We start from the raw sequence: 22,566 nt of genomic DNA, 5'->3' as shown, positions 1-22,566 counted from the left end.
TGCCCTTCACATGGCAAAAGCTATAAAAGGCCCTGGACACACCTCCATTTTGTCTTCAATCCTGCTTCTTACCTCTGGAGGAACTTTGCTACAAACCAAAGCTCTGAACAAAGGACTGAATGACCATCCAAGCTGTGGATGTACTCCAGAGACTTGACTTAAGCCAGCAGTTTATTCCATCACTGCTACAAGCCTGGACCAAGAACATTGCAATTACTGTATGTATTTGATTCCTTTAACCAATTTTAACTCTCACCTTTCTTTCTTTCTTTCTTTCTTTCTTTCTTTCTTCTATAAACCTTTAGATTTTAGATACTAAAGGATTGGCATCAGTGTGATATTTGGGTAAGACCTAAGTTATATATTGACCTGGGTATGTGGCTGGTCCTTTGGGATCAGAAGAACCTATTATTTGATGAGACTGGTTGTAAAGAACCATTCATCTCTGGATCCAGTATTTTTGGTGGTGATATAAGAACTGGAATGCCTGAGGAAATTGCCTTTATGTTTTCTTGTTAGCCAGTATGGTGAAACAGAAGTTTACTTTTGTTGCTGGTTTGGTATATCCTATAGGGGATTAGCCACCAGTTTTGGGATGTAGCTTCCCTATTTCTCAGCAGTTCGTGCTGAATTTGGTATCCTCAGTTGTGACCCACTGAGGCACAGTTACAGCCCTGTACAAGAATTATTACAATAGCATGTAGGGTGTGAACACAGGTATATATTTTATCACACAGGCTTACTCCATTTGTGAGTTTAACTGTGGTAAAGTGCATACAAGTTTATACAATGTTCCCACTACTTATAGCAATAAATGTTGGTGGAAAAAAATAGGAAGGGGAGACAGAAAGGCTGGGTTAGCCCAGACAAAAGTCTATTCATAGAACTCAAGGATTGTATTGAGATCATGTGTGGTAAACAAAGGAAGTGTGGACCCAGAAATCAATGGATCAAAATTACTGGGTTGCAAATTTAGGTCAAATTGGTGGACAAAGTAATGGAATGGATTATTCCACCCATCACTGCCCTTTTGGGGTCCTAAAAAAAAAGACTTTGTAAGGGGGGAGAATCAAGCTAGGCTGGGAGACAGATGGGCATCTTTACTGTCCTGATCCTGAGAGATGCCTTGACCAGATTGGGCCAGAGAGAGGAACTCAGGTGACACCATCACCTCCACCAGCTCCAGCTAAATTCTGAGTAACACCTAGGAGGTGAGACTTTGATTCTTGCTGTCACACCCTCCTTCATGTGTCATTTTCCTTCACCATCTTAGTTCTCTTTTTTACCTCTTGCCTTCTGTCAAACAAGAGTATAGCTTAGCCAACCAAGCCTGTCTCTCTTTCACAACACTTCTGTGAGTCCACGGTCAGAGAGAGCAGCTAAAAGAGCAATTTCTGAATCAGCTGGATGCCGGTACAAGTTTGCCACGTGTCAGAATGGCTGATCAGACTGTGACACTGGCAGAGCAGGTGCCAGTTCATGCCCCCCAAGACTTCAAGTGAACACTAACAAAAGCAAAGCTGAAAACCAGCCAAGCTCACTTGGGTGCTAGTATTGTTAAAATAGAGTTATAAAAACGTGTTTAGACTTCATGAAATGCTTGTAAGTTACTGCATGCAGTAATCTCACATTTAATATCTGTATCCTATGGCATAAGGTAATATTTAAATGTTTACACTGTAACTGTAACAGAGTTTGCTCTGAAACTGTAAACCACCAGTCAAGAGAGATGCATTACCAAGTGTGAAATACTAGTTTGCCACAGGAGGTGTTATCTCCTGCCCAACAACAGAAGGTCCATCAACGCCAGATGAACCATTGTGCAATGTCAGAGGACAAAACACCTTGCTTCCCCCCCAGCCTGCCCCCCACCCCAAAAGAAGAGATGTGCACGTGAGCTCATCCCATCAGCTTGAACTCTGGAGGAAGGGAATAAAAACCTCAGACAAGCAGAAACTATCTTTACGCTGCTTTGACTTTGAGGAGTAAGGATTATTAAGCATAAGCAAAAGTTCCCTCATGCTCGGCCTGGGCTGGCCCTAAAGGACATACAGAGCTTGCCCATTATAGAAGCTTCTACCACCTTTTGGAACCTAAAACTGTAACTCGTGTGTGTGTGTGTTTACCTGCTTTAACCTTGTAAATAACTCATTTCTTTTTCTTAGTTAATAAATCTTTTCTTAATGGGCAGTTCATCATCTGTTAGAGATGTCTTTATTTTGTTGAAACTTGACCACTCTGCCTTTTGTCTCCTATTTCATTCCCCTTCGAATAAGTTGTCTCTGCTCAGCTGCTGACCCAGGTAAATATATTTGTCGAGATTTCTTTCCCGTTTACAGTGATGATTCCTTCTGCCCAATGCTCATTCTGCATCCACTTCATCTTCGACATGTTCACTTCCAACCCGATATCATGTGGAAGTGTTTGCAGTTCTGCAATTTGTTCTCCAGTTCTGCTGTGTCCTTTGCCAGTATTACACAGTCGTCAGCAAAGAGAAGATGTGTTAACTGGTCCCCATCAATTCTGATTCCTTCTTCCCTGTTCAATTTCTTGAACAGCAACTGCAATACTGCTGCACATAGCTTCAGTGAGATTGTGTCGCCTTGTCTGACTCCTCTGTGTATAGTAATAATGCAGGGAACACTGAATAATGTTATCTCTGTCAAGCAATTGTGGTTAATTTCTTCCAGCAGGTCAATGTACCTTGGGTCAATTCCGATTTCATTGAGCGTGCTGAGTACAGCGTTAACCTCTACTGGGTTGAATGCCTTTTTGTAGTTGACAAATGCAATACAAAATGGTACTTTGTATTCCTTGCATTTTTCAATTTTTCGAACTGAGTGGATGTGATCAATTGTCCAATACCCTGAGCAGAAACCAGCTTGTTCTCGCCTTTCGTACATTTCAAGATTCTTCTTAATCCGATTGAATATGACGCGGGTGAAGACTATATACACTTGTGAGAGGAGTGTGATCGGACAGAAGAAAAGGAAAGAACTGTTTAACTCCACTGTTTTGCCAGCAGTGATATATGGAGGAGAAAGCTGGTCAACGACGAAAGTGAAGGAAGAAAAATTTGCCGTCATCCAGAGAGCAATGGAAAGGCGAATGTGTAAGATATCACTCCGTGATCGCATACTGAATGAGGAGATCAGAAGGCATACAGAGGTGATCGATGTAGTGCAAGGCAATGTACAATGCAAAGTAAAGATGGGTGGGTCATGTAGTCCATAGGTAAGACAATAGGTGGACAACCCGCATCAGTGACTGGATCCCCAGAGACCACAAGCAACTGCTGGGCAGACCGAAAATGTGCTGGGCTGATCCCATGACAAAACTCTTTGGCCAGAAATTGGAAGAATGTGCTCGCGACAGAACGGAGTGGTGAGGCGTCGACTTGAGTTTGCGGAGGGACGGACGAGGACAAGTTGCACAAAGGTGACAAAGGTGAATACACTTTTAGATAGTTTATTATAGGATTGGCTACAAGTGTTGTCTTTGATGTAAGCTCTAAGATGCAACTGACCTGGGGTAAGTGACTGGTCCTTGGGAACTGGGAGGAATCTCAATATTGTTGTGATTTTTGGTATAAAGGACCATCTGTCACAAAGGCAAGCTTGCCTATGTGGTAAGATAGAGAGGAGTACCAAGGGGATTGTCTGTTATAGTGCTTGAGGAGTTCACACTTGATACTTGATTAGTGAAATAAAAGTATAGAACTCACAACCACTTTTAAGTTTGTGCCCTGATTCTTAACTGTCTGCGCCGAGGTTGGTACTCACCCTCTTCAGCCACTATAGGACAGCTTGACACAGATCATGGGCTGGGCCTGTGTTTCTCCAACAGTGAGGCTGCAAGTGAGAGTTAGCGTTAGCACCAGAGACAGAAGCTGCATTTTCTATATTTGTTGGTCTTTTCTCTCCCCTCTTGTGTCCATTTGTCTTGATTTGTCATCTAGGAAATGGGATTGGACTTTAACAACAGCAGCAGCAGCTCCAGCCCATCTCAAATAATTTCTCTCTCCTCCCCAAAAGGACAGCTATTACTATCTGTAATACCATCCAAGAGATTGTCAGACAGGGGTTTCTTTTCGCTTCCAAAAATCTCTCTCAAGCTAGATGGAAGAGAAATAAGGGGATGTTGTTAAAATAAAAGCCTTACTTAATACTTGACATTCCGAAGGCTTTAACTGTTTTTCTTTCTTTATCTGTATTTTTAATAAAAGGTTAAAAAGATTTTTAACAGTGCGTTTGCCACGAGACTAAGCAGGCTGAGGCCTCTCTAAAACCTGAGTCTTGTTTAACTGTCTAGTGTTGTATAGTGACAGGGATCACATTAATTCCTTTGACTCCCTGGGCCCATTTATTCCATCCAAATTAACACAACAGGAAGAAAGGGTGGAGATTGAGACCAATATGGACACATTATAGGAGAGAGGAGAATGGAGGAGCAGGGACACAAGCAACTGGAAAACCAAGGGGAAAGGAAAGACAGGACACAGACCACCAGAGACAGAGCAAGAAAAAAGAATCCCCTTTTTATGGAATGTCTGGTGCTAAAATGGTTCTAAGGGTTGGGTGAATAGACTGTTGCAACCCACCCGGGTCAGCAGCCAGAGCCCAGATTGGGGCCAGCCAGACCACCATGGATTGGGGCCAGCTGGTGAGACAGTGGGCTGAGAACCAGCAGAGACAACAAGTCACTCTGTTCCAGCGGCAGCAGTGACTGCTGCAGAGACTGGGACCCCATGGCCAAACCTGGGTCCTGCGACACCAGTCCCCCACTCTGGCTGCAGCGGTACAGTTGTTGGGGGACTTCCTAGCAGCAGGAAGCCCTGGCCATGTGGTACCGTCCTTCAGCCCTGGGCTGATTGCAAGGCTAGGCCTGCCTTGTGATGACAGCCAGTTTGGGCCATTACAGGACCAATGGCCTGTGAGGATCAGATCCTACGGCCAGATGTGCACCAGAGATACCTGCGCTTGCCAGCACCTTGGCCCCAAGCTGACAATCCCGGTGATCCTGGGCAAGTGGCACCTAGAAACCCGAGTTGACTTGGGGTGTGGACAGACTATGGTATGCTGGTGGCTGATCCCAGTCCCTGACCAGATACGAGGTCAGATTAGCCTTCGCTGCAGCGATGGAAACATAAAGGTCTACCCCACAGCCCAGGTGACACTGACAGTGGCCAGACTAACATAGGGAATGCACACGGGTGTCGCTCCAGTGCTGCCCTATCCCTGGCCTGGGTTCCACCAGGTGATGCAAACTGTCGGTCGCCAAGGAACCCCTATTCAGACAGTTCCCGATGATATGGAGGTGGAGACTGAGGAACCAGACCTAAGTGACTTCAAGGGGGACACCCCTGACAACACGGAGATGGAGTTAGGGGAACCGGGCCTCGGTCCACCAGAGGATCAGACTGCCAGGGACAATGGCACACCAATCCCTCCCAATGGGGCAGATATGCGGCTAGACATGGCAACAGACTTTTGCCAGGATCAAAGGGATGACCCCAAACTGAAGCATGCCTATGAGCAGCTGTCCTTCGTGGATGGGGTCATGGTAGATGCACAGAGGGCCAATCAGTGGCCTTGGTTTGAGCTCACTCAGGATCGGCTGTACCAAGTCGAGCTGGACCCCAGGATCTGCTAGACCCGGTCCCAGCTGCTGATCCCTCGATGCCATAGATGAGCCATGTTAAGGCTGGCGCACGATGTCCTGGTGGCCGGCCACCTCAGACTGGAGAAGACACTGGCCCGGGTTCTGTCCCATTTCTTTTGGCCAGGTGTACACTGTGACACTAAGGACCACTGTACCTCCTGCCTGGAATGCGAGCAAGGTCCCTCTCCTGCTGGTGGGAACCCCTTTTGAAAGGGTAGCCGTGGACTTGGTGGGGCCTCTGGTTAAGAGCGCCGCCGGATTCCGGTATATCCTGGTAGTCCTGGACTATGCCACCTGGGTTCCTGAGGCCATCCCCCTGAGAAGTGCCACAGCCCGTACTGTAGCAGCAGAGTTTATCAAAATCTTTGCCTGAGAGGCCCTGCCCCAGGAATTACTCTCCAATCAGGGGACGAACTTTACCTCCTGGCTCCTCCGGGAGGTGTGTGCTCTTCTGGAGATCAAAAAGCTCCAGACTTCCGTCTACCACCTGCAAAGAGATGGGTTGGTGGAACAGTTTAACCAGGCACTAAAGAATATGCTTTGGAAATTCCCCCCTGAGGAGCTCCACCATTGGGATCAGCTCACCCCCCACCTGCTGCTTGCTATTCGGAAGGTGCCACAGGCGTCCACCAAATTTTCGCCTTTCGAGCTCCTATACAGCCTCCAGCCTCAAGGCCTGATGGATCTCAGGTGGGAGACATGGGAACAGACCCTGTTCCATGCTGAAGGGTTGCTTCAGTATGTGTTTAAGCTCCAAGAGTGCCTTGCCCAGGCTGGGATCCTTGCCTAGGAGAACCTCCAAGTCGCCCAAAAGGCCCAAGCACAAGGCTACAATCTCACCATTTGCGAGAGCGGATTTTCGAGCCAGGGGACCGAGTACTTGTCTTGCTCCCTTCAGCTGAGTCGAAGCTGATGGCTTGCTGGCAGGGGCCATACGAGGTCACCCGCTGGACAGGCCCTGTCTATTACGAGGCCCTTGTCAGCCAGACCAGAAAAAAAAGCCCCAGATTTATCATGTGAACCTGATAAAGCTCTGGTGTGAGTGGGACGAATTATCCATCTCTCCCAACCCCCCAAAAACACTCGTTGGAACTGAGCCCAAGAACCCCTTGCAACGGGACACCCTCTCAGCTGAGCAGTTGAAGCAAACCAGACATCTCATTGAGGCCTGCCCTCGAATGTTCACCCTGTGCCCGGACAGACCATCCAGATCTACCACTCCATCACCACCCGTCCTGGAGAGGTTGTATGAGGAACCACTAAACCACTCCCCCACCATATGCGAGAGGCCATGGAACAGGTGGCCCAGTCCATATTAGAACTCAGGGTAAATGAGAAATTCTCTAGTGAATGGAGGAGCCCGATTGTCCTCATCCCCCAGCCAGACGGGACCCGTCGCTTTTGCATTGACTTCAGAAGGGTCAATGCGATATCCCGCTTCGATGCCTACCCGATACCCTGGGTGGACGAATTACTCGACCTACTGGGGAAGGCCCAGTATATCACCACCCTGGATTTAACCAAATGATATTGGCAGATCCTGCTGACACCACAATCAAAGGAGAAAACTGCCTTCGCTACCCACGGCAGGCTCTATCATTTTACCAGAATGCCCTTCGGTATTCCAGAAGTTGATGGATCATCTCCTCCTGCCTCACCTTGAGTACGCAGCCGCTTACCTGGACGACATACTAATCTGCAGTAGTCACTGGGAGGACCACCTAAACCAGGTGTCAGCTGTCTTGATAACTCTCCGGGAGGCTGGTCTCACTGCAAACCTAAAAAAGTGTCAAATTGGGTGGCAGGAAACAACGTATCTAGGCTACACCCTGGGACGAGGCAAGCTGCGTTACCTTGTTGGGAAACTTGAGGCCATCCGTGACCAACTAGCTCCCACTACTAGGAAGCAGCTTCGGAAATTTCTAGGACTCGTGGGCTATTACCTACACTTCATCCCCAACTTTGCTACTATCGCCTCCCTGCTGACTTGGCTGCTCACGAAGGACCAGCCCCTGAGGGTACGATGGACTCCAGACTACGAGGCAGCTCTAGAGATCAGGAGCTGGGCTTAAGGGTGTGTGTGTGTAGAGAGGAGCCGTGGCCCTACACAGAGGAGGACATGGAGGGAGCACCGCAAGCTGCCTGGTGGGCAGAGCCAGGAGGGCCACACCCCCCACACCGGAAGCAGAGGGGCGGGATAGGAAGGGGAAGTATAAAAGACCTTCCCAGCAGCTCAGTTATGGGGGAGCTGCTGGAGGAGACAGATGCTTCTTCCCCGCTGCTGGAGTGGAGCACCAAGGAGAACCATTGTTGCCCTGGGGAGAATGAGCTTCCAGAGAGCCCTGATGCTCTCGATGTGGAGGAGCTGCTATCCCTACCCTTGGCAGTGTACCCAGAGGAAACTCAGGCTGACCCCTGGACACAGGTACGCCCGAGGGGGAGAGAAGGAAGCAACGCAGGGGAACCAGGCAGTAGTTTGGTAGGGAGTGAGCCTGAAACTAGGTCAGTGTGTTGCGGGTGGATCTCTGCTGACCCAGTGGCAGACTGCTCTGCCACTGATAGGACCCTTGGTTGGGACACGGTGGAGTTGGGCAGGCCCACGGGTGGCAGTACTCCCCCTCCATAGGCCAGGAGACCTGTGCTCCTCAGCTCAATCCCTTGCCTAAGCCACATAGACTGTGTGTGGCGCTCAACCCAAACCTGAGCCCCATAGACTGCGTGTGATGCTCACCCCCAAACTTGAGCCCCATAGACTGCGTGTGACGCTCACCTGCTTACCTGAGCCCCAGAAGCTGCGTGTGGCGCACATCCCCTTACCTGCGCCCCAGAGGCTGCGTATGGCGCTCATCCGCTTACCTGAGCCCCATAGACTGTGTGGCACTCATCCGCTTACCTGAGCCCCATAGACTGTGTGGCACTCATCCGCTCACCTGAGCCCCATAGACTGTGTGTGATGCTCAACCCCTTGCCTGAGTCCCATAGACTGTGTGTGATGCTCAACCCCTTGCCTGAGCCCCATAGACTGTGTGTGGCATTCACCCCAAACCTGAACCCCAGAGGCTGTGGCGCCTGACACCCTACACTGGTCTGGTAGGACAGCTCTGCCTAATTGCAGGCCAGAGCCCTAACTGTTGGCTGCCCTGCCCTGCCTAGGTGCTGGGTGAATGAACCGTTGTAGCCCGCCCAGGTCACCAGCCAGAGCCCAAACTGTGTACGGCCCACCCTGCTTGAAGGATGGCCCCCTTGTGAATTGCTAATTTCCCTGCTCTTGTTCTACTTAGAGAAGGCTGTAGCAGACTCAAATTGTGAGAAGCCATGCTCCCCACCCCCTCCCAGACGTGGAGGGATGGCCTCACCAGCTTACAGTCCCCAATCTTGGTTGGGCCCCTAAAACACTCCTGTAATACAACACAGCATCCAAGTGTCATACCCCGGCCAGCCACACATGGCTGCCCTCTCCTCACCGCACCATCCTAGTACCCAGCCGGCCACCCCCCAATCCTCCCATCACCACCTCGGAGACCAGTCAGCCACACAACTCCACTCACCCACCTGCCCTAACTGTAGACACCCAACTGTCCAAGCAGCACTCCACCACCTCCAAGCACCCACACTCTAGAACCAATCACCCCAGCAGCCCCTCATCAGCCAGCAAACAACCCCCAGGCCTTCCAGCAGCCACAGGCAACCAACAAATACCCCTTTCTCTAGCAGGTCCAACACCCACCACTTCCAGCAGGCCAGCACTCATGCCACAAACAGCCACCAGCTTCCCCAACCCAGCCCCACACACTTACCCCAGATGCAGTTTTGTGCAGCTCCACATCCTGCCCCCAGGCTGGGTTGGCCAATAACTGAACATGGTCATAAGGGAAGTCATAAAAATGCAATTTAGCTGATTAATTAAGTTGCATAAAATGTCACACATGGAGCATCATAAAACCTGGCAGCTCTGAAATCAGTCGTACTAACTGCAGTTTTCTGTTCTATAAATTGTTAAACATGATGAGAACATGGAAAGGGAATCCAACAAGCCTCATGTGCAGGAAAAAATCAAAACGCACAGAGTGTGAGAACAGGGTAGGGAGCCTGTAGTCAGGAGCTATAATTCATTATCAGGCAGAGAGAGCAAGCTTTTAAAATACAGCCATGCATATGAAATGAGCAGAGACCAGATTTATCTAGGGAAATAACAATTAAAACAAACGGATCTAAAAAAATAATCTGTCTCTTGACTTCTTCCTAAAAAGCACAGTATCCTTGTGAAAATATCTTCTGATAACAAGAGGCAGCAATCTCTGCATCAAGACATTGCTACAGTATTTAAAGAACAGGTGGGGCTAAAATATCAAAGCATGCAAGAGAAAACAAAAGGGTAAAAACGAACAATGGGAAATACTCTGAGGAAAAAAATATGAATCAGAGGTCTGTGCACAGACATGAGAGAGGAGAGGACTGAGAGGGATAGCAGGATAGAAGTTATCAGGCAAAGTCATTCTTTTCCTTCTAAAACCCTCTAGGGTGAAATAAATATAATTAACTTACATCCTTACCTGAGTGAGTGCAAAATAAAAGACACCTGCCTGGAGATCATCTCTGCCGGGACTCGAACCCGGAACCTCTGGATTAGAAGTCCAGCGCGCTCGTCCATTGCGCCACAGAGACCTCACTACAAGCACAGCATCAGTACCAGAGCTGAAAAAGCACATACCTTCTGCATCACTGCAGGGTTAATCTCAGCATCCTGCTATTTCTGTGCAGCTACAGGGGCATAAGGAAAACCTGGAGCTAAAATCCATCTCACTCCTCAGCAAAATAGGCTGTTCTCAGCATCCCCCTCCTTCCATTGGGAATGGGGGAAGAGAGTAATTCTGGATATGATCTATATCTCATCCCCAGCTCTAAGAGCGATACTACAAAAACCCAGATCTAGGATTGTCCTCTGTAGCCCCGACAGGTCATCTCAGCATCTGCAACACTAACAAAGACAAAACTAAATCCTGGAATAGGATTAACCACTGCATCCCTGACAGGCTCATCTCAACATCCCCAGAACAAGACCAGGCAAAGAGCTAAACGATTCAGCTTTCCCTCTCACTCCCTGCTTCTGTCCATATCCCCATCATTAATTGGGAAAAGGCTGGTTGGCTGTTATGCAGAAAATTGTGGCTTTGTGGCTGTTATGGGGAAGGCTATGTTACAGTATGTTACAGTAAAAAAATAAGAGAGAGTCATCTTTTTATTTTTATTCTAAAGGAGTCTTGGCACTCAGGATTTTAATAATTGTTATTAAGTGTATTACCCATTAGAAAAGTGTTACAGAATGGTCATTAATCATTTAAAAAGCATAAGAAGACCATTAAACACCTACATTCATATAGAAGAGACACAGAAATGTAATAAAACAGTGGCTTCCAATAAAGCCTGTTACACATTCCTAAATTACATGGTTTTTATAGGGCTGCAATTATCTAGAAATATCTTTATTCAACACTCCACAGATATGCTCTGAGCTGGTACAGGAAGACACATTAATGTAACACATGGGAATCTAAAATTCAGTTCAGGCCACAATTATGTGGGCCTTGTACAAGTTTGAATCATTTAACTTTAGTTAAAAATTATTCAAAAACGCAGATCACTGTCCCATTATCTACCCCACTCAATTTAGCAAGTCCAGTTTACACAAATTCCGGAAAGAGACTTGTTCTGTAGCTGGCTGGTTTGGAAGACAAAGGCCATGACTTTTTGTGAACAACACTAAAAGTAATGAATGTGACAAACATGACACCTAAGCAATAGGGAACTAACACCCGGAGCTAGACTCCATCCTGCAATCCCACCATTCCAGACAGGTGCTCAGATGCTCCATTGGTATGCGTCCCAGTAATACCCAGGGGAGCAGAGTGGGAGAGATGGGATGGTCCTTAGCATCTCCAGTATTAACTAACTTCAGTGCTATACAAGTCACAGAACACAAGATAAAGGAAAGTCACTAAACAAAATGATTGGCTTTCCCCTTTACTGCGGCTTTATGTTAATAGATTCATAGATTCCAGTGCCAGAAAGGACCATAGTGATCATCTAGTCTGAGCCCCTGTATAGCACAGGCCACAGAACTTCCCCAAAGTAATTCTTAGAGCAGGTTTTTTTTAAAACATCCAATCTCAATTTTAAAAATTGTCAGGGATGGAGAATCCACCACAACCCTTGGTAAATTGTTCCAGTGGGCAATTTTTGATAGAGGGTAATTTACAACTTATTTTCAGTCGGAAAGATTAAAGTTTAAAGATGTCCTTGATGCTGTTTTTAAATTACAAAGAGTTCACTTGTGGCTTTACAGCCATGTAAGCAGATAGGCTGTTGCCCTGAAGAGTTTGTCCTCGAAACCTGTAGCATAGTAGCACAAAGGGATGGGGGAAGTATGGAAACAATTTTTTTCCATTTCGTCTGTCCTATTTTCCTTCTTTGCCAGGTTTTGGTTTCTATCTGTTTTTAGAGATTTTATGCAGCATTGTGTTACATTTCTTTAATGTTTAATGTTTTCTGCTAATTTTATCATTAGAAATATCCCACCTTGCCTCTGATTATCAGATCTTAGCATGCCTCTTTTTGCTGGGAGCCTTTGGAAGTATTTTTGGAGGTTCTATATGATGGTATGACAGCAACTTGAGCTGCAGGACTCTACCCCTAGTGATGGAGTTCTGACCAGCATAAGACTTCTGTTACCTCCACCCTATTGCAGGTGTGTGTCTTAACTGGGAAGCAATTGCACATCCACAGAGCATAGCAGGTGGTAAGGGGTTTTGTGTGTAGTTAAGAGAGCAGGGTGAGAACAGACTGCCGTAAACCAACACACTTGGAAACTGTGTTCTGAAGTCTTTGCTAAACTGATTATAGTGAACTGTGAAATTCATATGTTGTCTAGGACTGAGAAATAATACAAATGGATCTAGAAAGGCTAGAGCTATAAGAAAATGACAAAATTAGACTGACCCTAGAAAACTGCATGTAATAAATCTTGGGCAAAAATGCAGCACACACATATATAAAGGGAGGGAGACACTTGCAAAGACGCAGTAGTGAGGGAGGCCCGGTGGAGTGGAGGTTGTGGACCATCAAGTTGATATGATCTTGCAATATGACATAGCGTCAGAGAACATCAACACAATTGGTTGGGCCATTCTTGTATTCTTATGTAAATTGTTGGCTGCATAAAGTGCACTGAACCATGGGATAGGGAGATAAGTAGTCTATTTTCATAAACTTTAGGGAGACCACACCTGGAATGCCATATGCAGGTCAGGAAATTTCATACCAGAAGGGCCTTGGCAGAGCAGACAGAATTCAGAGCTGGAGCATGAGTTTATGAGGAACCATTAGAAGAACTTAGGGTGCGGGTCTGTGCTGTATCTCATAGCAGCCCAGCACAACTGAACTCAGAGCCTGGGGGCAAAATGAGGAGTCTTTAAGCCACCTTTGTGTCCTAGATGCTGAGCTGCACTGGGGCTGGAGGGGGATTATGTTATGGCGGCTTCGCTGGACTGCTCTATAGGCAGTGGCACCACCAGGAATGCCCATAGCATTATGCACTACATGAACATCTCCTCCTTCCCTTAATCTCCCACCTCTGACTCCTAACCTTGGCATGGCCCCTATGCCGGGATTAGCAGAGGGACATCTGTATAGCATCTGAGGGCACACTGTGCAATGATTCCCTCTAGTGGGTCCCAGGGCTACTTATGCAACTGGCAAGGTAAACAGGGGCTTGACTGGTGGGGAGAATTCTTTCCAAGGAACTTAGACCCAGATTCAACAAAGGTACATAGGTGCCTTGCCACCCAGTGGAATTCTCAGCCCCCGAGCTAGGTGCCCAGGCTCCCCAGACAATGCATGGGGCTCTTAAGAAAGGGATGCTCAGAAGCCCTCAGCAGAAAACCACCTAAGCTAGAGACGGAGGGAATGCAAAGGAAAGAGAAGAGGCTTAGAGGAAGAGAGTTTAGGTAGTCTAAGCTGCTGATCTGATGCATCCAAGGTAGGCACCTCCTTCCACTTGGGATCCTCAGCCACAAACCCTCTCCTGCAGCTATGCACCTGTCATGGCCAGGTCATGGGCAGCCAGACCTAGTGGTCAGAGCCAGAGTCCACAGTCGGGGATGGCAGTCAAGAGTCGGCTGGGTCAGGGAACCAGGCGTTCAGAAGTAGGAGACAAACTTGAGAGCAGAATCATGAATCGATAACTAGAGCCAGGATAAATCAGGAAACCAGGGGATCAGAGGTAGAAGACAAACTGGAGATCAGAACCACAAGTCAGATAGATGCCAGAAAGCTGGGATTCCAGGAAGTCAAGCCAGGGGAGCAGGAGCAGGGTCGATCCCAGTTGTGTGGACAACGTTCTGTTCCTGTGCTGGGTTTATATAGATGCTGTGGACCAATCAGGAAATACAGGATTCTGCCAGGAAGGTTCCAGGACTGGAGTCCTCTGTCGAGGTTCAGCTTCTGTGCTAACAACTGTTAGCAGGTCATGGGGTGGTAGATGAGTGCTTATTAGCTCTGCAGAGTCCTGGGGACCAGGTTTGAGACCTGTGGTCCCTGACAGCACTTAAGACAGATCATCTCTTAGGTAGCCCACCCCATTTGTGAAAACCAGAGAGGGATCCCAGAATAACCAATAGCCCAGAGGTCAGGGCTCTCATCTTGCATGTGTGTGATTCAAATCCCTGCTCTGCCTGATTCTGAGCAGGGACTTGAACTCGGGTCTCCCCCCCTCAAAGTGAGTGTCCCAAACACACACAGACCTTTCCCAAAAGCTTAGCTGAAAAATTCCCAACCTGCTTGCTCCCCAGCTGTGTTTGTGTGGGTGCTGTGCTGAACCCTACTTCTCTGTGGCCTGTATCCGGCCCTCCTGCTGTGGGGTCTGGCAGATATCAGGTGTTAGGCATGTTTAGAGCAAAACTAAAGCATGGGTCTTCTTGGTGAGACAGGCATTTTCCCTTCATTTGAGAACCCTGCTCTGTGGCTGCTGGGGTTTAGGCCCATGCTAGGGCTCTGAGCTGCTCATTAGCTGTAAGGCAACATCAGTGCTTAGGCAGCTTTGCCCAGGCCCGTGGGGCCCTTAGGTGCCTACAAAGTTTGGTGGCACCTGAACGGTGACTTTGACAATGCCAGTGGTGCCTAAATGCTGGACTTAGATGCCTAAAAAGGCAGCTAGGTGCCTAGTATGATTCACAAAAGCCAGTAGGGTCAGTGGGAGTGATGTGCATAACTCACTTAGGGGAGTTTGTAATGCCCTATGACAGGTTTCAGAGTAGCAGCCGTGTTAGTCTGTATTCGCAAAAAGAAAAGGAGTACCCGTGGCACCTTAGAGACTAACAAATTTATTAGAGCATAAGCTTTCGTGAGCTACAGCTCACTTCATGAAGTGAGCTGTAGCTCACGAAAGTTTATGCTCTAATAAATTTGTTAGTCTCTAAGGTGCCACGGGTACTCCTTTTCTTTTTGTAATGCCCTAGGCACTTATCTGCACCTTTGTAAATCTGGCTCTAATTTCCTGATGTATTGACCTGATCTGTGATCTCTATGTATTTGATGAGTTTAAAAACTTGGGAAGTGGAGGAACTGTATATGGTGAGACGAGGGGGCAAACTGTGATTACTGAGACAATAATCACAACAGGAAAATTTAGGCTGGCTATTTGGAAAAAATTCCTAATGCGGAGATTAGACTGTGGAATAGTCTTGAAGGAAAGTGGACAGCATAAACTTAACACAGCATAAACTAGATTGGATAAAGAACTAGAAAACATACCAAAAGAAACAATCCTGTACTAGCCAGCTAGAGTGGGGAAGGCAGAAGTTGTGGTGCATCTTTCCCATTTCTACATTTTACAAACAGATAGAACAAAGACCGAGCCCAGAGCCACGCAGGTCAGACATACGGTGAACAGGTCACAGCAACTGTTGGGAATGATCAGCGACCCACCACTTGAGAACCTACCTGCAGAGGCAGTTGGGAGGCAGCATGGTTTAGGATGCTGGTCTGGGACTCAGGAGATTGGGTTTCTACTCCTGGCTCAGCCACAGATCTGCTGTGTGATCACGGGCAAATCACGTCCTTTACACTGGGGATAATGATGCTCGCCTTCCCTTATGAGAAGCTTTGAGATCTATGGAGGAAACATGCTATTTAATGACTTAACAAGGAAGCATTACAATACCAGTATACTGCTGAGAATGCATCTCTGCAATGTGGATGTCCAAGTAGAGGGGCCTCTTCCCACTCAGATACTAGAGCTGTTAAAAAAATCACTACAAAATGTTTGTAATGCAAAACATTATTTTTAGGCTGGAGCTTTTAAAGGGGGTGAAGGGAGTTTGGTGCCCAGCTCCCACTGACTTCAATGATCCTCAGGCACCTGACTTCCTCCTCCCAGCTTTCATTGCCTGTGCTCTCAAAAAGAGCTGGTTCATTCAACATGACAGTGAAAAAAAAAAAGAGCACAGTAGCCCCTGTGTTATCTACTGTCAGACTCAATTCCATATATTTTACATTGCCCATCCCCATTTTCAGTTTTGCATATGGGGTTTGATTTTGTGCACTCATCGCATAACTTCAACATGAATGTTGCCGGTGGTGTGTGTGTGTGTGTGGGGGGGGGGGGGGGAATTAGAGATTTGGCAGCTGAATAGGGAACAGCTGGAGTTTTCAGCACCTGGTGAGGCATTGGAGGGGTTTGAGATAGTGGGAATAACACATTAGATGAAAGTTCCTGATAACAGGACCAGCAGTGACACAGCTAACACGCTGACATTTAATTAGCATCTTTAGATTTTAGAGTTAACATCACATTGAGATGAGTGGGACTATTTGCACCTCTCATGGATATTCCTTCAGGCTGTCTGCAGACCCAGGCAGACTGCACTGCTTTGGTTACCTTTAGGTCACATTTCAAAGGTTCCCTTTGTTAATTAGGAGGGCTAGAAACCTCTATATTTTGTGGTGAGAAGGGAGTTCCATGGCAAGGAAGTCCTGCTCATAACTTCATTTGCAAAAGCCCCACTGTCACGAAATCAGTCTCGGTGCTCTGGAAAAGCTCTGAATGAAGTCAGTCAGGACTCTGGTGCATTGTGTCTCCCCTCAGGGCACACTCTCACTGGGCCCGTCAAGAAGCCTCCTCGGCTTCAGCACTTCCTGGGTCTGACCTTGGAGCATTCAGCACCCCGTTCCACACTGTGAGTTCCCTGAAGGGAGTCTACCTAGATGTGACACCTGGGGAAGCCTTATACACCCCAAAGGGCCCTTCACCCCCACTCTGCAGTCTGGAGTGACTCTCAGCCAGCATTATAAAATGGAAGGGTTTATTCGTCAACGGGAACACAGCATAGAACAGATCTTGTTAGCACAGAAAGCAGGAAGTTACAGCAAAGTCCACCTTGCGGGGATCCAGAGCCCAGAGCCCTGGGCTCTCCCCCCCAAGTCCCAAACCAGGAGACTGATGGGCTTCCAGCAGCCCCACCTCTATGCTTTGTCTCTTTCCCAGGCAAACAGGTCACTTGGACTCTTTGTTCTCCAACACCTTTGGCTGGCTCTGGCCACCAGTTGTCAGGATAGAGTGTCGGCCATTCTCTGTGCCCAGGCAGCCAGTCAGCAGTCACACCTGCCCTCTAGGGGTCTGTGCAATGATCACACACCCTTATCCCACCACCTAGATACTTGAGTAATACATAGGGGAAACTGAGGCACACACAGTATTCAGAGAAAACATTAACACTTTGTCACAGTGATGTAAGAGTGTAACCACAGAATGTAATCCCCAGCCACCCTAAGCAAGCAATAACCGTTTTAGTGTTCAAAAAGCCATTATTTCATTCAAACATTGTTACCCATAGCCATACGGTATCAAACTTACTGATACTTTAGCAAATGTTAGTGAAATGTTAGTGAAAAACTTTCCAACAATACCTAACCTCAGCATCCACCTCCCACACAACACTAATATGTGCTCAGCCCTGTGGTAATAACTGGGGCCTGACCGGCTTAGCAAAAATGGGAATTTTTGTAACATTTTTTATTAATCCCATGTGTACCTCAGGTTCCTCTATGTGTTGCATTGCTACCCAGTCGGGGATAAAGGGATTAAGTTTGCTCTCATGGCAGACTAAGAGACATAGATGCGTGTGTCACATCGCTGTCTGGGTGGAACGAAGAGTTGTTAAGAAACTGGTTGAAACCTACCTTGATCAATAAGGGGGCCAAAGAGACAATGCAAGTTTCAGTGACTCATGAATCAACACTCCACAGCAGGATGTTCTAACAAGGGGGTTGTGAACTCAGCATGGCCCTGCCTGGAGAACAAAGGACTGGACCAGGAATAAGAGTTGGCTTCTAGAGGAGGCTGGGAAACTCTCTCCACAGGAACTGAGTAAGAAGCTTGGGGCTCTCTCACCTAGCGATTGACTAAGGAAGGAAGTCAGACAGAGAGAAAGAGAACCTGAAAATGGAGTTCACCACAGTCTGGCTGGTGAATCTCTCTGGAATGACCACAAGGGACCTTCATTTCTCTGTGCTAACCTAATGACTTCCAATGCTGTGTTCCAGTTGACTAATAAACCTGACTGTTTTGAAAACGCTGCTTGAGTGTCACTAGAAGTACTTGGTGAGGTGTATCTATACCCAAAGAGTGGACAAGTCTCTCCCCAGAGTCTGGCTCAGCTGGACTCACTGAGCAGAGCTCACAGTGTGAGGTAAGAGTGGTGAAACCCCAGAGGTTCACTCTCAGGAGGCGGCGAGGCTGTGTGGCCCACAAGGAAGAGTGAGACAGCACATCAGTGGGTTTTCTCTAAGAGACTGTTCCAAGTTGGGGATGTAGCACCATTCCTGTGAATCTGTGACGCAGGCCTACCCCAATGGTGAGCTCAATGATGAGAAAGTGGATACAAGGACACACCTATAACAATAAACGTTGATGGGAAAAGGTGCAAAGAGGAAACAGAAGGAATTAATCCAAACTAAAAGGTCTAGTAATATAACTCAGGAGCTGTGTTCAGTTTTCTGGTAAACAAAAGAAGTGTGGGACTGGAAATCAATGGACCAAAACTGGTGTGTTGGAAATTAGGTCTAACTGGTGAGTAAAATGAGGAGATGGGCTGGTCTGCCTGTCTGTACCTTTTGGCATCCGAAAAAATAAAGACTTTGGGGAAAATTGGCTGGCTGCCTGGGAGACGGTGAACTGGAAGGAGCAAGCTTTAACCCTGTGGCTGTCACGTCCACCATTCCCTGGGATCCTGGGATCCACCATGACTTCACTGGGCCTTCATCATCTTGCTCCTGAAAGATCTCCTGAGCAAACTGAGACAGAGAAAGGGACACAGCTGTCACTGCCAGCTGCAGCAGCTCTAGCTAACTCCCAAAAACCACCTTGAATGTGAGATTTGGCTCCTGCTGTCACCCCCTACTGTGACTTTTTCCTTCCCCCACTTTATTTATTCTCTTTCCTACATGTCTCTTTTTGCCTTCTGTTTAATAAATGACTCAATTTTGCAGCAATGCTGTGAGCTTCTGACCAGGGAGGAAACTAAAAGTGATGCCTTGAACAGGCCGATAAGTTTTCCAGGTCTCAGAGTGGCTGATCAGACTATGTGCTGGGCCTGTATTTCTCCACCAGGGAGATTTCAAGCAAGAGTCAGCACCAGAGACAGAAACTGCATTTTCTCTCTTTTCTGGCCTTTTCTTGGCCTGTTTGTCTATTTTTGTCTTCTAGGAAGCAGGATCAGGCTTTAGCAACAACAAAAGCTGCAGTCCATCTCAACTAATTTCTTCTCTCCCCCTTCCTCACCCCCCCCCCGAACAGTTCTTACATGCATCCGATGAAGTGAGCTGTAGCTCACGAAAGCTTATGCTCTAATAAATTTGTTAGTCTCTAAGGTGCCACCGGTACTCCTTTTCTTTTTACATCTTTAATGCCATCCAAGAGACTGCCAAACAGGCACTTTCTGCTTTAAAAACTGCTTTAAAACAGCTAAAGGGAAAAGGAACAACGGATATTGTTAAAATGAAAGCCTTACTTAATACTTTATATTTCAAAGGCTTTAACAGTTTTCTTCTTCTTTGTATTGCTAATAAAAGGCTTAAAACCAAAGAATGGCATGTTTGCCATGGGACTAAGCAGGCACTCAAAACCCAGACTGCTTGGTGTTGTATAATGACAAGGCGATGTTAACACATTGAACTCCCTGGGCCCAAGTTTCCCATCAAAATTAATATAACAGTCCACTAGTCTACAACTCCCCCTACAATTCACCTGGCTCTTCAAGGCCTTAAATTGGACTGGACTCCACTATGTTAGAATTTGCCTCTCTCTGTTACCGTATAGCTTCTACAGTACTCTGGACTGTAGAGTGGATGGTACCAAGGGTGAAAACCATAAGTGCAGGGAGGGTATCTCCACAGGATTCTGGGAAAGACATGGACCTTCAGATCAGAAAATAAGAGTCATTTCTTGCCATTAGCTTTCCCACCATCACTTCCACAAATGGATAATAATAATCATAATACACAGCACTGGTAGGACACACTCTTGCATTGCAAGGGAAGAGTAGGTGAATACAATCAGTTCAAAGGCTGTTTCTATAGAGATGTCTACCTTGGAGCTGGAGGTATAATTTCCAGCTCAAGAAGACCGACCCCACTAGCTCTAATAGAGCTAGCATGCTAACAGTAGAAGTGTAGCCACCTGAGTATGATCCCATATGAAACCCTAGGTAGGTACTCAGGTAACTAGCCTTTCCTACCACTCGCACCACCAAGGCTATACTTCTATTTTTAGCACTCTGGCTCACTTAGAACTATATGTATATGTCTAATCAAGCTGGGAATGATATCTCCCAGCTCATGACGACATACCATAGAGGTCAGCCTCTCTACCTTACTGGCATTTATCCTGCACTCATCACTGTTGTAGCTGGACTGACAGCATTCAGACCACAAGGTGATGTGCTCATTACAAATGCCCAGACCAAGAACCAGACTGATTAGACTGGCAGATAAATCAGATTAGACAGTCTCAGCATTATCCATAACTAAATCATAGCAATCATTTATACCTTGGATATATATACTTCACTGGCTGACCACTACCACTAGAGTAGACTGTAATTGCCATTCTACAACAGCAATAACTTTGATTGTAAGCCTTTGGAGAGTAAAGCCAATGCCTACTGGTTCTTTACAGTGCTCATTATTTAGCACACAGCACATAATAATAGTTATGCTACACCAGAGGATTTAACAGCACGAGTCCATGTGTGGAAAATGTGGCAATCCCTTTGTTTTGATGTTAGCAAAGCCGGGTCTGATCGGAGAAGTGAGGGTCTCCCTGAGGTTCCAGGGAGGTCAGTGCAGCTGTCCTGCTATGACATGTTCTAACATAAACCGGTGAAAAGTGCCCTGGTATTTTCACAAGTGTGTCAGTTTTATGTCACATTCTGAAGACAGACTGTTCAGCAACACAAGCGCCACCCTCACTCCGCTCTGGACCCTGGATTCATTGCTGGGTCAGACACAACAGGGGCACTCATTGAGTCCCCAGCGCTACCAGCTGCTGTGCTCAGGCTTTTCCTGGCTCTGCTGAGCTCCTGAGATGGGACAGGTTCACAGCCCCCTGTGCTAAAAAGTCAGTGCAAAAAGTTCTTTTTTTCTCAGTTCCCCAGGGCATTTCCCGCTGCCTTTCCAAGCTCCAGCCCTTCCGCCCCGGCCCTCCATAGGCCCTTTGTACCATGCACACGCAGGCATTTCTCTCCCTGCCCCTTCCCCAGCACCGCCCTGCTCCTCTGCAGCACTTTCACTCAACTTCCACCCAAGTCTGGGAAGTCCCCCCTTGGCCCCTGCTCCTAGCTCCTGTCCCTGAGCCTGGCTTCCTACCTGCAGCTCCCTTCGCTGCTTCCTCGGGGCTGGGCCGGCTCTTTGCATCCCTGGCCTGGGCGCCTCTCCCTCGGGGACACTTTTTTGACTCCTCGTGCCTGCGGTTTCCTTTGTCCCTTCCTCCTTCCTGCACTTTTCCCGGGGAGGCTGCGTGCGGCGTTGCTGGGAGGCCCAGCGGCAGGGGCAGTCTGTCCCCATGGCATCGGGTTACCATGGCGATGGGGAAGTGGCTGGGCTTCTGTAATCGCCACCCCGCAAAACACAAACAACGCGGAGACTGAAAGGGGCAGGTTGAGCATTGCCGGGTGCAGCGCGAGCCTGCTGCACAAAGGAGCCCAATGGGGTAACGTGGGGTATCCGCACTCGGTGTCACGCTGCAAGCCGCGCGCAGAACACCAGCTAGGGCTGCTGCTTAGCCTTTCCGAGGTACAGGGGAAATGAAAGGCAAGGCCATTAAAACTATTTTACCCCATGAATACTTAGCACGTGGAACTCGCTGCTGTCACACACTGTCATTAGCCAAAGACATCGAGGGTCCAAGAAACAATTAGCCATTGGCATGGATAATATACTATCCCAAGTTTCAGAGTAGCAGCCCTGTTAGTCTGTATTCGCAAAAAGAAAAGGAGGACTTGTGGCACCTTAGAGACTAACAGATTTATTAGAGCATAAGCTTTCGTGAGCTACAGCGCCGATGAATCCAATGAAGTGAGCTGTAGCTCACGAAAGCTTATGCTCTAATACATTTGTTAGTCTCTATAATATCCCAAGTTTCAGAGTAGCAGCCGTGTTAGTCTGTATTCGCAAAAAGAAAAGGAGGACTTGTGGCACCTTAGAGACTAACAGATTTATTAGAGCATAAGCTTTCGTGAGCTACAGCGCCGATGAATCCAATGAAGTGAGCTGTAGCTCACGAAAGCTTATGCTCTAATACATTTGTTAGTCTCTATAATATCCCAAGTTACACAAGGTAGGATGATGACAACT

The 22,566-nt window shown here is 47.4% G+C and overlaps 1 long non-coding RNA gene and 1 other non-coding gene across 3 annotated transcripts; both read right to left on the bottom strand.

Annotated features, from left to right (window-relative positions):
• Nucleotides 1-1,992: 1,992 nt before the first annotated feature.
• Nucleotides 1,993-21,696, bottom strand: LOC122457397. 2 transcript variants are annotated; one of them, XR_006276922.1, is made up of 6 exons: nucleotides 21,580-21,696; nucleotides 15,658-15,826; nucleotides 10,215-10,356; nucleotides 9,459-9,515; nucleotides 7,341-7,439; nucleotides 1,993-6,619 (listed from the first exon to the last, which is right to left on the bottom strand). It is a non-coding gene; the product is annotated as an uncharacterized LOC122457397 (long non-coding RNA). The 2 variants fall into 2 exon arrangements; XR_006276921.1 differs by having other exon boundaries at nucleotides 1,993-6,148.
• TRNAR-UCU lies at nucleotides 10,253-10,326 on the bottom strand. The gene has a single exon. It is a non-coding gene; the product is annotated as a tRNA-Arg (tRNA).
• Nucleotides 21,697-22,566: the final 870 nt, after the last annotated feature.

This window comes from Dermochelys coriacea, chromosome 24, assembly GCF_009764565.3.
Source record: "Dermochelys coriacea isolate rDerCor1 chromosome 24, rDerCor1.pri.v4, whole genome shotgun sequence".
Lineage (NCBI taxonomy): Eukaryota > Metazoa > Chordata > Testudines > Dermochelyidae > Dermochelys > Dermochelys coriacea.
This window is presented reverse-complemented; position numbering and strand designations above follow the sequence as displayed.